Source organism: Peromyscus maniculatus, chromosome 11, assembly GCF_049852395.1.
Source record: "Peromyscus maniculatus bairdii isolate BWxNUB_F1_BW_parent chromosome 11, HU_Pman_BW_mat_3.1, whole genome shotgun sequence".
Taxonomy (NCBI): Eukaryota; Metazoa; Chordata; class Mammalia; order Rodentia; family Cricetidae; genus Peromyscus; species Peromyscus maniculatus.
In genome coordinates, this window is record NC_134862.1 from 79,459,438 (window position 1) to 79,474,061 (window position 14,624).

At 46.3% G+C, this 14,624-nt stretch overlaps 1 protein-coding gene and 1 pseudogene across 2 annotated transcripts in view; one reads left to right on the forward strand and one right to left on the reverse strand.

Annotated features, from left to right (window-relative positions):
• Nos1ap (nitric oxide synthase 1 adaptor protein) overlaps nucleotides 1-14,624 on the reverse strand; it is a 287,554-nt gene that overhangs the window by 229,233 nt on the left and 43,697 nt on the right. The window lies entirely within an intron of this gene.
• LOC102916578 (dolichyldiphosphatase 1 pseudogene) lies at nucleotides 9,122-9,716 on the forward strand (annotated as a pseudogene).

Here is a 14,624-nt window from a genome sequence, read left to right on the forward strand (position 1 = left end):
GGAGCTGTGCTTTGAATGTTTGTTCCCCAGGATTTATGCGTCAGAAACTTAATTTTCAAAGTTCCATGTTGGTGCTGGTTGGAGGTAGGGCCTCTGGGAAGGGGCGGGGTGAGGAGAGTGGGGCCCCTGTGTATGGGTTCACCTATTTACAGATTAATGAATGAGCTGTTGTGGGAACGGCTTTGTTTTAAAAACTCTTCTGATTTGCTCGCCCCTTCTCATCACGTGGTGCCCGCTGCCATGCTATAATCCTTCAGGAAGGTCCTCCCAGGATGCCCTTGGACTTCTCAGCATCCAGAACACAGCTAAATAAACCACCTTCCTTTATTAATTATCCAGCCTTGGATATTTTCTTATAACAACAAACAGTGAACTACACTGCCTGACCTTATGCCCTGCCTAGACAGCATTACAGGGATACCCTCTGAAAACTGGCATTCAGTCACACCAGCTTCTTCACCCCCTGCCAAGGGTGGATGTGGTATGGGGAGCAGATGAACAAAATGAAGGCTCTAGCGCCATAATTATTAATAACCATATTAATATCAACACTTGTATTTTTATACAAGTTCCAAGAACTTTACCCACCCCATCTCTACAAAGCCTTATCCTCTTGGGTCACTGCACCCACATTTACAAAACCTAACCAAAGGAAAACCACATATCCCATCACCACTGTGCCCCCTGGCACAATAGAGGGACAGACTAAATATAATCTCCCAAGACCTTGAGCAAGAACCACACTGTTGCTTTGCTTCCTGTAAACCCAACCCATAGCAACTACAAGAATTAAGTGGATTAGAGTAACTTTCCATTGGTATGGTTTTATTATTTTTATTATGGCTATTTATTCATAGGGGGTGCGCATGGCCACAACAATGTAGAGGGGTCAGAGGACAACTTATAGGACAACTTCTGTCATGTAGGTCCCAGGAATCAGACTCAGGTCATCAAGACTGGTGGCAGATGCTTTACCTGGTAAACCGTCTTGTTGCCTCTCAACTGATGAGTTTGGAGGCAACTGGCTATTATATTAACACAGAGTATACACTTGGTATACCAGCTGCAGTTCTTTATCAAATCAGCATATTGCATAGTTAAGAGGAAAACAAGGAGCTGCCTAATACAATGTTTCCTAGGTTTACTCTTAGCATTGACTATAAGGAATGGAGAGTGGCTTCCAAGACCATTTCAGCATCCCCCTTACATACATCTTACATACATACATACATCTGTGATCTCACAGACCCACATGTGCTTACATGCCTACTCCAAGCCAAGCAGAACTGTTGCTTCTTGCTTTCAGTTAAGGAGGGTGTTCTGTCTGTAGATTCACAAATTAATATGCAAGATGGAGACACATATATATGCAACCATAACGTTCTACATATATGACAAGACAGTGACACCCAACTGCGTGTGCAGCTGTACACATGTGTAGACTTAAAGAAAGACTTAAGTACCCACAGCAGAAGGGGGCAGAAGTGTTTCATTAGCTGGACAGCAGAATGCAGAGCAAGCAAAGGGATGCTGGGGAACGTGGGCTTAGAAGTGGATAGGACGGAAAGTGAAGACAGGTAGGAGAAAACAGCTCTGTGGCTTACTTCTATATGTCTTGGAGTTCCTAGACCACCTCAGCTTTAAAGCAAAGAACATGGTAGAAAAACACATTGTGCTGATCCAGCCCAGCACTCCTAGAAACCATGGTGACAGATGTTAACTCAGACCAGCTGATAGTAGAGCTGTCAGAGGCGCAGGCCAACCCAATAAACTGCAAGAAGAGAATGGCAAATCAATAGTGTTAGAGGTGCAGAGGACAAAAAAAAAAATGCCCTGGGGGTGGCAAGAGTGGTCCAGAATTCAAATGTGCTCATCAGGGTGGCTAGGAGGATGACGCTGACCAAGAGGAGATGGATGGATGAAAAATGTAGGGAACTGGCCTTGATGCAGGAGGTGGGAAAGCTGTGAAACGTGCTTTGCCTTCTCATTTTCTCTGGTAGGGGCATGTAACACTCACCAAAGCAGAAAGCCCAGGAACACAGACTCCAAATTTCAACTCTCATCTTCATGACTGAACCCAAACTCTGAGAAGGCTAGAGGTTGCTAACATGGAGGTTCAAGATCAAGTACCAATTTGAGCAGAATCTCAGAGTCCAGGAGCAAGAACTGATGCTCTCATTCATCACTGAGCCCTCAACAGAAGACCTGGAGCTGCTGCCCTCACTCCAGCCCAATTCTGTTTGGACCGGTAATCCACACATCTCAGCATAGCAGGGCACGGTTGGAAGGGCAGTCTTCATCCCAGAAGGGCTAGAAGGGACTTCTCAATAATCAGGTAAAATAAAAGAGAGACGAAATTTATACACTTCTGCAGTTGAAAGAGCATGTGCACATGCACGCACACACATCTAGAAAACAGTGGAAAAGTGAGCAAGCAAGCCCAGGGATGAGACCCCTGAACAGAATGTCAAGTTTTAACTTTACATTCTCATTTCTAAACCCTGCAATTGGTTCTCTACTTTTCTATACAACGTAGTAATCAATGAGGCTTAAGCTCTATGAGGAAAGACTGAAGTCTTGCATTTTGTCTCTACCCTGGTGAGTCTACAAAGGACGATGAGGCATGAATAAGGGATGGGAAAATCATGAGCCCAGGTTCATATAATGCAATACTTGGTTGGACATGTTGGTTCATGTTTCTAATCCTAGCACTCAGGAGGCTGAAACAGAAGGATCTTGAATTTGAGGCAAGCCAGAACTACACAGGAAAACCCTGTCTCCAAAAGTGGGGTCTATTTATAATGTATCATTCGCTACACAGATTTAGGAAATTTGAACAGATCAAAGGAAACGTGGCCCACTAAGTTCATTTAGTATGACACTTGCAGTGCTCTCAAAAGTAGGTCTCCCTGTTTGCCACTGGTCTTGGAATCATATACTGTCACTGAGTCTCCAAAAGTCACAAGTGCCCAAGACATCCTCATGCTCTGAGGCAGATCCCCAGATGGCCACAGTAATTGCCCTACAAAGTAAACCTGGGGCAGCCATCTCCTTGCACAGACTCTCCTGTACCCTTAGGAGACTTGAAGGCTTCTGCTTCTCAGGGTCCAAAAAAAAAATGCCAGTTTTGTACCCAGAGCAGGTGTCCCCATATCAAGATGACATCCACAAATCCAGGACATTTGTACCAACTGTTCCTGTCCTCCAGTACTGGAAACTGTCCAGAATGAGAGATAAATACATCCTCTCATGATTCCAAGAGCCGGTCTTTTCTCCTTGCAGTATACTAAAGTTGAAAATCTTTGCAGATTCTCAATACACACTGTGTCCTTGAGGATCTGGCAGCTTGACGTGACCCAGTCCTTCTTGGAGCCAGCAATGATTGCCACAAAGCAGGGGGAATAAAAGACACTAAGTCTTTTAAGTCCTAATAGAACACAAAAGACAGACACGAGATTCAACAGTGACAGCATGCAAGGGTCACAGCTGTGATGAGGTGCTATCTACAAAGCGCAGCACAGGTTCAGATGGACAAGTGCCTACTTCACTTGGGCACTGGTCAGACGTGCTCAGAGAGGTCATTTTTGAACTTGAAGGATGAGTAGTGGCTACTGAGTAGAAACAGAGGAAAGGGCCCATTCTAAGCAGGTACACAGCACGCACAGAAACAAAAGCTAGGCCAGCATGATTCACTGATGTGGTTAGATGCTACCAGCTTTGACCCACCAGTGAAATGATGCCGAACAGGTGGGTAGAACAAGGCAAGAGGGTCCAACATCCTTCCAGAAATCATGGCCAACCATTTAGGGTTTGGTTTGTTTGTCTGTTTGTTTGTTTGTCTGTTTGTTTGTTTGTTTGTTTTTCAATAAACTTTATTGGGAGTTGGATCTTAGCAACCCAACTCAGGTTGTCAAGTTGCCTGTACCCACGGAGCCATCTCTCCAGCCCTGAGCAATACACTTGGATCAGATGTACCTGGCTGCTTCCTGGATGATAGATCAGAGAGGGGAAGATAAAGGAGGGTCTAAACCAGGACGAGAGAATTGGGAACAGGATGAGGGGATGACTAGAAAAAAGAGAGTCCAACGATGCAGCCACTAGGTAGGGAGAAGAACCCAGCGTTTCCGGATTCTTTACCCAAACAGCAAAGGCATACCCGCTGTTTCCTCGGCTCTTCCTCCTCCCCACTTAGACCTCTACAGGTTTGCTTTGGGATCAGTGACCACCATACCCGAGTTTGTCATGACTCACACCTCAGTTCTGTGTCATTTGCCACAAATGCTGGCCTCATGACCATGTCACCTGAGTTTCATACTCTGCAGTAGAATTCCTGTGTCCTTTTGAACTGAAGTCCATTACCTCTCCTTGTTAGGAAAAGAGAGGATTTTGTGAAATGTATTCTCTCCCTCCTTCTTCCCCACTTAGCTCATTTTACATCAAGTTCACAAGGCAAGAACTAGGTCTGATTCTATGGTCTCTGTCATGCCAAGCATGTTCTTGGCACCCAGTGAATGCTGATTACTTCTACCAACCACAAAAATAATAATCTATAAATACCTTGGCTTCCTGCAGTTGAGAGGAATTAACCACACTGCAATTAAGGAAAAGCTGTAGAAAACATTTAGTTAGCAACTTCCCAATGTAGACAACAAGATTAAGGCAATAAATACCAGCTCCAACATATTTCTTTGGTGGCATTTTGTAAGATAGTCCATAAAGTACTAAAGACTGCCCAATGCCACAGCAGAATGCTTACAATGTATGAGTCACCCATAAGCTAAAATTGAACAGATTAACCCATCATGTAAAAGACAGAAGAATAAGCATCAACAAGTTTTACTAAAGCCAGAGAAGAGAGGTTTTCCCCCTAAAATCTAGTTGATATAAAATATCATACTTTAGGCCAGCAAGATGCCTCAGTGGTTAAAAGTACTTGCCATAAAGCCTAGTGGCTTGAGTTTAATCTCCAAGGCCCATGCAGCAGAAGGGCAGAACTGAACTCCTGTAGGCTGTCCTCCGATCACCAAATGTATACCATGTCAGTCAGGCAGGCAGATGTGGGCGCACTCACGCGAAAACACACACACACACACACACACACACACACACACACACACACACACATTAAATGTAATAAAAATTTAAAACCATACTTTAGAACAGCAGTTCTCAACCCCTTTGGCAAACCTCTACCTCCAAAAATATTTACATTACAATTCACAATGGTAGCAAAATTACAGTTATAAAGTAGCAATAAAAGTAATTTTATGTGGGGTCACAACATGAGGTATTAAAGGGTGACAGCATTAGGAAGGTTGAGAAACACTGGTTAATAACTATGAAACAGTGCTATAGCACGATCTTATTTATATACTTCTAGAGAAAACTATAAATGGGTCTTTGGATTCAGTCACAATAGTAACCAAAAAAAGGACATAAAATCTACCAGACTTGGTTCAGACTAAGAATAGATAAGATAATAATACATACCCAGAAAGAAATTTAGGTCCATGGCTGCTATAGACTCAACTCAAAAGAACCCTAAGCCATGGGTCAGACATCTAAGTCACCAGGTAATACTACATCACATCAGTTACTACCACACTAAACCTCAGACACAAAAGTTTCAAGGACAATCAAAAGCGATCACAAAGAAAAGACAAAAACCATATAGCTCAAAGAAACAAGAAACTGTGAATTCAAGGAAGGTGAGGAGCCCCTGCAAGAATGGAGCACCAATTCTAGAAATGGATCTTGGGCCATAATAGCCCCCCCCCCAGAGCCCTAGTAATCAAGGCGCACTGAGGGGTTCAGAGGCCATCCCTGGTGTCACAGGGCTTCACAACTCAATGTGAAGATGTGACTCAGGAAGCTGTGCTCTAGATTTCTGACATCAGAAGAACGTTTGATAGCAGAGACAGAGTTTCAGAATAAGGTTACCATCACGTTACGTGTTACTTTAACGAGCTGAAACTCAGTTGAATAATTATGAAGTTATCTTGAGTAATAATTGTCGCAGTCCCATGAGCTCATCTCACTGGGTAATTAAAGGCAAGTCTCCTAGTTCCATCACACACACCGGCCACTCAGGGAGGACTCTGGATTTTCTTGACTATCTCTCTAGTAAGGTGTGGTGGTTTGAAAAAAAGTGGCCCCCATAGGGAATGGCACTATTAGGAGGTGTGGCTTTCTTGGAGTAAATGTGGTCTTGTTGGAGGAAGTGTGTCACTGCAGGAGTGGGGAGGAGGCTTTGAGGTCTCCTTTGCTCAAGCTATGCTCAGTGTGGGACACAGTTGCTTCTGCTGCCTGTGGATCAAGATGTAGAACTCTCAGCTCCTTCTCCCGCACCATGTCTGCCCGCATGCCACCATGTCCCACCATCATGATAATGGACTAAACCTTTAAAACTATAAGCCAGCCCCAACTAAATGTTTTCCTTTATAAGAGCTGCCATGTCATAGTGTCTCTTCACAGCAATAGAAACTTTAAGACATAAGGTGATTTTACCTAAGTTGTGATCAAAGTGGTTAGAAAATGACTTAATACTAACTTGCTTGGCACCCATTTTTTCCTGTCCTCCCCAGAAGTATCTCTGCCCTCATGAGAGTCCCTTGCCTGAGGAGGTAAAACTGATATGTGCTTTCTCCTTCTCCCAAAGTCCAAGACGCGATCACTTTCTGGTAGAAGGAGTAATGCATGTGGCAGTATTTGGCAAAGTCCAGTGTCCCATGACCTTCAACTTCCAACAACCACATTTGAAAACTTCCTATAACCTTCATGATGGTCAAGTGTTTCAGCCCACCTTCCTATGCAGGCCTGGGGGCCACATGTCTAGGATCACATACGTGCCATCATTACTAGACTAGATCACTCAACAGTCATTTAAAGGACCTTCTGTTGTGCAGTTTCTGGTTTCAAAGTATTTCCATATACTGTCTCTCATTCAATCCAGGCACACTGTTGCTTCTAGTTCACAGGTTAGAAACTTAAGGAATGGAGAAACACAGATACTTCCCCCAAAGTGTCCAAGGAAGTACAAAGGAGAAAATTGGTTTCCCTCTTCTCTTTATCTTAGTCACATCCCAAAGATGCCACCAGACAACACTAGAGCCCACAGAATGGTCCACGAGGTCCATCAAAAGGACTGTTGCTTGTCACAGAAAGCTGCAAAGAAGACTCTGAGACCAGACCAGCTACCTGGAAGAGGTCTAGAACAACTGAGGCACCAGGAAAGGACACTCTCCAGTGTGCTCCAGGTTCCCAGCTTTGTGAGCTGTCACTCACCCACGCTGGGGTAGGCTTTGGTGATGCAGCTGTCTTTGAGTCATTACTGCTCCCATAAGCAATTCTCCCCCATGTTCCTCTAAGTAACCCCAATAAAACTCATTGGTTCACCCAAACAAACTGGTGGTATTCCTACTTCGGTGTGTCATGGGCTCCCTATCTGGGGTGAGTAGACTAGACGTAGGTGTTGCGTCTCACCAGGAAAAGTTTTATCACACGACATGCTGCAGAGCTTGGACAGTCGATAAACCAAATCACCTTTGAATACTTTCCAACTGCACAGGGAAGTATCCCTGCAAGGACACTGCTCTTGGATCAGGCTGTTTACATCTATAACCAAAAGCAGCTCTCAGTGGGGAGCCACAGTTCTAACCCCCACCTACCTCTACAGCTAACACAATGAAGACCCTACTGAGCCCACTGCATGCCTTACTGGGCCCTGTCAGAGATGATGTGCTTGTATATCTACTTCCAGTGGCACTGTGAGGCCTCAGGACTGAAGAGACGCGGTGAGTCCCCATGCCTGACTGCAGGGACAGAACACAAGCAGTCACTCAGATGTTCAACCACATATAAAATACACGCAAGTCCTGAATGCTCATGTGTCCCTCTGTATTCATCGACCTCCACTCTGGAAGTCTGCAGAGGAAACCCCTCTGGTGGTAAAAATCATGAGAAAATAGGAAAGCATTTTTGCTTCTCATATGTTACCATGCACATCCTTAACTTTTAATTTGTTTTCCATCCACAAAAAGATGGAGGAGAATTAAAATTGGATCTGCTTGTCCTAACTTAGCAAATCTTAATCTGTTAGGTCTAGAGAAAAGCCCAAGGATTGGTATCATTTTTGTCTGGCCCATTCACCCACTAAATGCCAGGGCACACACTGGGCAAGGTGTTTACTCTAGTGTAACCAGTGTAGCACCTGCCTAGGGAGGTTGAGCCCACAGTCAGGTGTGAAGGTACTTACTACATGTGGGGGCCTCTCAGAGTTCTCATTCTGCTCAATATAAAGGAAGCTTCTAGGAAGACTCTCCCCTGCCTTGGCCAATGACTTCCCCTAATGAAAAGCACAGCAGAGACATTCTAATATCCTTGTCTGTCTCTCCTGTTCTTGCGAAGTGGCAGGAACAAGGCTTTCAGAGAGTCCCGGAACGGTCATAGTTACCGCCTGAGATACGGAGCAGGGAGCTGAAGACTCAACAGCTGTGGTACCAACGCGGAGAGGCCGCAAGACTCTTCTAGGTGCAAAGCACTGGAGGCAAACAAAACCCACTCCTACACTTGCTGGCGAGGACTCCAGTCCCTACAATGCCTTCAAATTACACTGCTACCACTTAGGAGCCTTGAGTCCCATTTCTTAACCTCTTCATGGCTTGCTTTCCTCATCTGAAGAACGGAAAAAAATGCCTCCTTCTCTACAGGCCTGTTTTTATTAGAGCCACTGTCAGAACAGGGGCTCAATGGATGATAGCCATTGCTATCCTGCAATAAATTTGACACCAAGAAGGTGGACCTGGGCCGGGTCTCCGGGTAAGATGGCAGCGGACAGACAGTGCTCGCTCCAGCAGACAGACAGTGTTCACTCCCCGCTTCACAGCGGCTGGTGACCCTCACCCACGTTGAATACCCTCAGGTGATCTCTCTGGCCACCCCCTTGCCTACCTGAGCCTCAGTCCTATGTTTTTTATTGTTGGTTTTGTGACCCTCATCATATTCAAGCGGGAGCTACACATGATCTCATTCCTCAGGAGCCTGGCACTGAATGAAAGTGTCAACTGGCGGATCAAACACGCCATCCAGGAGCCTCGGCCCTGTAGAGACCCCCCCACACACATGGCAATGGGCACTAAGGACGGGATGCCCTCCAGCCATTCCCAGTTTATGTGGTTCTTCTCTGTCTGTTCCTTCCTTTTCCTATATTTAAGAATGCATCGAACAAATAACGCCAGGTTCTTGGACTTGCTGTGGAGGCATGTGCTCACCCTAGGGCTCCTCACCGCAGCCTTTCTAGTCTCCTGTAGCAGGGTCTACCTGCTGTACCACACCTGGAGCCAGGTGCTCTATGGGGGTATTGCTGGAAGCCTCATGGCCACCACTTGGTTCATCTTCACCCAGGACGTTCTCACCCCACTGTTCCCCGGGATAGCAGCCTGGCCCATCTCCGAGTTTTTCCTCATCCAGGGCACGAGCCTCATTTCCAATGTGCTCTGGTTTGAGTACACAGTAACCAGGGCAGAAGCCAGGAACAGACACCGCAAGCTGAGGACAAAGCTGCAGTGATTGGTGGGCGTGGCTGGGTCAAGCCCCCGAATCTGGCCTGTGCCACGCCTCGCAGGATGGACAGGATGATGGACGGAGGGGTGAAGCAGAGACCTCGACAGACCCAAATCACCAAGTGGAGCCCTTTATTTTTTTTTCTTATTTTAATTTTAATGGACATGGTGGACCAAAGGGCTGAGTCAGACCCTCAGGGGGGACTCAGGGAGGGCCTGCTGTCTGTGGGTCTCATGGCCAGAGACCCTGGCTCTGCTGCTGCCAGCTCCTGACTGGGTGGAAAACGCTCTTGGCATGGGCCCTGGGTTGGGTAGAGCACGGGGACTCTGTTCTCTGGTCTTGAGACCAGGAACTCCAGGTGGTGGAGCGCACACTATTTATCTTTTGGGCATTGTGGAGTTCAGGCTGAAGAGGCTGCTCCATGGTGGCTGCCCTGTGTACAAAGGGGTCCCGGTCAGCTCCCCTGAGCTGGGGCGGCCTGCCTCCTGTTGGACCTCAGTGGGGCCTGGGGCCTGGGGCCCATGAGTGAGGCCTCCCCTGCCCTCCCTGCCCCCACTCCAGAACCTTGTCAGTGTTTCCTTATCTGGGGGCGGGGCCCAGGGCGAGCACCCGTCTGTCCGCTGCTGGCATTGCGTTCTTCCCTAGACCCACCCAACATCACAAGGGCTTTCCCTGGTCCTCTGTCCCTCCTGACAAAAGAGCCTGCACACAGGGGTGAGCACACCCAAGCGTTTACAGCTCCCTTTGTCTGGCCATCCAGTGGCAGTCTGTCCGTCTTCATCCGCACTTGAACAAACAGAGGAACCAGGAGCTAGGATTCTGGCCGTGTGGCAATGCTGATACCCTCCCCCATCAGCTGTCCTGTGCGCTCTGGATCTGTCCCTGTCCTTCCTGGCCTGCCCTGGAGGCTGCCTGGGTGTGGGCTTTCTGACCCCCACCTGCCCTCCTGCAAGGAGTCCCCCCTCTTAGGGCCTCTCTCCGAGTAGAGTCGGCCTGCCACAGTTGTGGAGATGCTTCCGGAACTGCAGCAGCCCCTGGGGACTGTGTTCGAACCCTCCCCCTTTTCTCCATGGAGGTCCTAACCTGCCGCTGAAGCACAAGTTTTTGGTGCTTTCCTTTCGTGTTTGTTAAGGGCCGCCAGGGCTGGTTTCTAGGGAGGTAGTCAGTCACATTCCCTCCCCTTCCTCTAGGATTTTTATTTTGGACTTTTTGCTTGAGACAAGCCAAGGGTGAGATAGTTTAAGAAAATAAAATTGTTTTAAAATAAATCTGAAACTCTGAAAAAAGAAAGAAAAAAAAAAAAAAAAAGGTGGGCCTGGTGGTACGGTGCCTAAGCGGGGAGAAACCGGAATACCATGTCTAGCACACCCATTCCCTACAGAAAGGCTTAGACGCTACAACAAGCACAAGTTAGTCTCAAGCAATTTATTAATCACATTCATTACTGTGGGAGTTAGAGAGGCCCTGGCCTTAAGTGACATACAATTTAGATAGAAAGGATTAATATGATAAATCAAATCACAGATACTGTCAGCATGGTATCTGTGTTCTGCATTGCCGCAAGCTCTCTCAACACTGCTTGGGTTTTCAAAGGGAACGACTTGTACCTGGGAAACATTTGGATCCATTCATTCTTCAGCACACAAGGGTGGCTGTGGAACCAACAGCATGCTCACCAAGAGGGAGAGGAGCTTAATAAAAGAGAATGTCCAACCTCAAGGAGCTAGGGGCCCCTCAAAGAGTGCCATCAGTGTCCTGAGGACTCAGAAAGGTCGGCAGGACTTTGCAAGGAGGCTGAGGTCAGAAACAATGTCCGAGAGGCAGTGTTTGACCTGAGGAAATCAGGGGACACCTGGGTCAGGAAAACATGGCAGGCATAAATGGGGGAAAGCATGCTATGAGCTCTTGGAGGTGACAAGACCAGCCTAAGCAGCACACAAAGTTTAAACTGTGGTGTAATGAATGGGCTGTGATGGGAGGGCGCTGTACAAAGGCAAAGCTGGATGGCATAGAGGCTAGCTTTATTTATTGAAGGGAAGTCACTTAGAGAAAACAGGAAGACGATGACATAAGGCACGTGGGACCATAGGCCAAATGACGAGACAGATAATTCCAAGGAGGGCAGACACAGAGGCCTAGAACTGCCAGATGAGACCTTCAGTGGCATCACGGAAGAGGTGTGAACACAAGAAATGAAGACAACACAGAAGAGAGAGCTTAACGTTCCCTTGGCCTGAGACCATTCGCAGGGGCTGGGCTACGCAGTCTGCTTCAGGCTAGCTTGGACGAAGGCACTGTCTCCAAAAGCGCTCAGATGGCTGGGGATGTCGCTTAGTTGGTGCCATGTCAAGCATGGAAGCAGCAGCCCTGGATGAGATGCCCAGCACCGCATAAAACTGGCCATGGTGGTACACACCTGTAATTCTAACACTTCAGAGGTGTGGACGGGAGGATCAAGAAGTCGGTAAGTTTAAGGCTAGCCTGCCACGTTTTAAGACCCTGTCTAAACAAAGAAATCAATGAAAATGAATAAATAAAGGAGCTGGAGAGGGGGCTCAGTGGTAGAGAGCACTTGTTCTTGCAGAGAACTGGAGTTCACTTCCCAGTGCCCGCATAGCGGCTAACAACCTCCTGCAACTCCAGAGGCAGGCCATCCAATGCCATTTTCTGACATCACCAGGCACACAAGTGATACAGAGACATATGAGCTGACAAGACACACACATAAAAAAAAATCAATCCAAAAATGAAGTTTTAAATTCACAAAACTTGCAAAAGCATAACTCATTTAAGTCCTTATGAATCTCGGTATGCGGAGAAAGCAGCACTTCAAGCCAGGGGTTGTCAAAGGGAAATGAGACTCTCCAGAGACTGAGAGGAAGAATCAAAGGATTCATCAGGCCCACCCCGGAGGGACTCAAGGGCCACCAATCTGAGCCAGCAGTGGAGAATTCCGTCTTGCAGCAGATCCCCGGAGGTTCGGAAGCATGTCTTCCAGCAACAAGAGGAGCCGGGGTCAACCATGGAGCAAAATCTTCCCCCACTTATCCATTCCCTGCGCTGGCATTTGCTGACAAATTACCTTGCAAACAGCAGACAGTTAAATATCTGCACTCACAGGACGAGAGAGGAGGGACACAGATGATAATGAGGAGGAAAAGCCAACTCCCATTGAAGAAAGATCACAGAGAAACAGGTTTAGAATACAGACATTTGTATGAGGAGTTTTCATTAAGAGTTGTTGAATAATGATGAAGAAAATTATCAATATTTCATAGAATGTTGAATATTTCATTATGGTATGGTGACATTTTTTGTAAATGTGTAGAAGGAATGAAAACTCTGTGATCAGACTTAAACAATGGGAGACCAGAGATGGCATTTTCAGTTCAATTGAATGAGTATGTCCCCAAGGACAATGTAACGTAATAAAGCTATTATTTCTAATAAGTGGGAAAAATTAATGTGGCAAATACTATTGAGAAAACTGAATTGCAATTTAGAGAAATCTAATTTAGCTCTAGGGGGTCTGGAGAGATGACCAATGGCTAAGAGCAGGTACTGCAGAGGACCTAAGTTCAGTTCTTAGTATCCACATTAGGCAGCTCACAGGCATCTGTAACTTCCCTGCCATGATGGACTGAACCCTGGAACCGTGAGCTACAATCGGCTTCCTTCCTTAAGGTGGACTGAAGTCTAGAACTGTGAGCTACAATCAACTTCCTTCCTTCAGGTTCTTTTGTCAGATATTGTTTAATTTCATTTATTTATTTATTTATTTGGGGGAGGGGTTATAGGTGCCATTACACATGTGTAGAGGTCAGAGGACAGCTTGCAGGAGGAGTCCTCTTCTCCTACAATCTGGGTCCTGGGGATCGAACTCTGGTCCTCAGGATTGGCAGCAAGCACCTTTACCCACTAAGCCATCTTGCTGGCCCTTGTTAAAGCAATCAGAAACATAACTAATAGGTATTGCGCCACGATTCATGTCTTCACTTGACAGTGGTGCTGCATGTGAGGAAACACTATTGTTCTTGGGAATCTGCACAGAAGCACACAGGGATAAAGAAACTCATGGAAGTAAGTCCCTGTCAAGCGGTTCAGGAAAGGGCTGGGAGATGGCTCAAAAGTTAGTATCTGCTGCTCTTCCAGAGGACCAGAGTTCAGTTCCCAGCACCCGCAACAGGCATGGGCTCACAACTACATGTAACTCCAGATGCAGAGGGTTTCATAGCCTCTCTCATCCTCCACAGGCACCACACACATGCCGTACACAAACACACACCACACACATGCAGTACACATACACACTCAGTCTCACACATACACACACAAAATAAGTAAAACTTTTTAAAAGGTGGTTCAAGGAAAGAAGTGTGTGTGTGTGTGTGTGTGTGTGTGTGTGTGTGTGTGTGTGTGTACTAATGAATAGAAGGAAGGGAAAAGCTAAATGCAAGATAAATTGTCATTCTTCATCCTATTTGGCAGCTACCATTCTCTATGTTTGAAATGAATTCGAAATAACAGAAAAACAACTGCTGGGTGTGGTTGCACGTGCCTTTCATCCCAGCCCATAGGAGGATCAGTAGTTCAAGGCCAGCCTGGGCTAAATGAGACCCTGCTTCAAAAACACTTACAGAGGGGGTGGGAGGTGGCAATAGCGGATGTAAAACTCTCCACCATGCAGGGACTTAGGGAGAGTCACATTTGCAAGAGAAACACTAAAAGACAACCCCCAAACTAACAAATTCATGTGTACATACTGGGTGAGGGGCACACAATGCAGCACAGTCTCTGAATATGTCATGTTAATAGCTTTGAACTCAGAGTCATGTGTTTTAGATACCAAAACAACAAAATATTTTGGGGTGGGGGATTTGGGGTGTGGTAGCACATGCCTGAAAATCCCAGCATTTGTGAAGTGGAAGCAGACAGATTAGGAGTTCAAGGCTAGCCTTCACTATTTATTAAGTTCAGAGTCAGCCTAGGCTACATAGTGTTAAAACACAAAATGATGATGATTGTATAATTTTACCTCAATTAGAAAGGTATGTGTGTGTGTG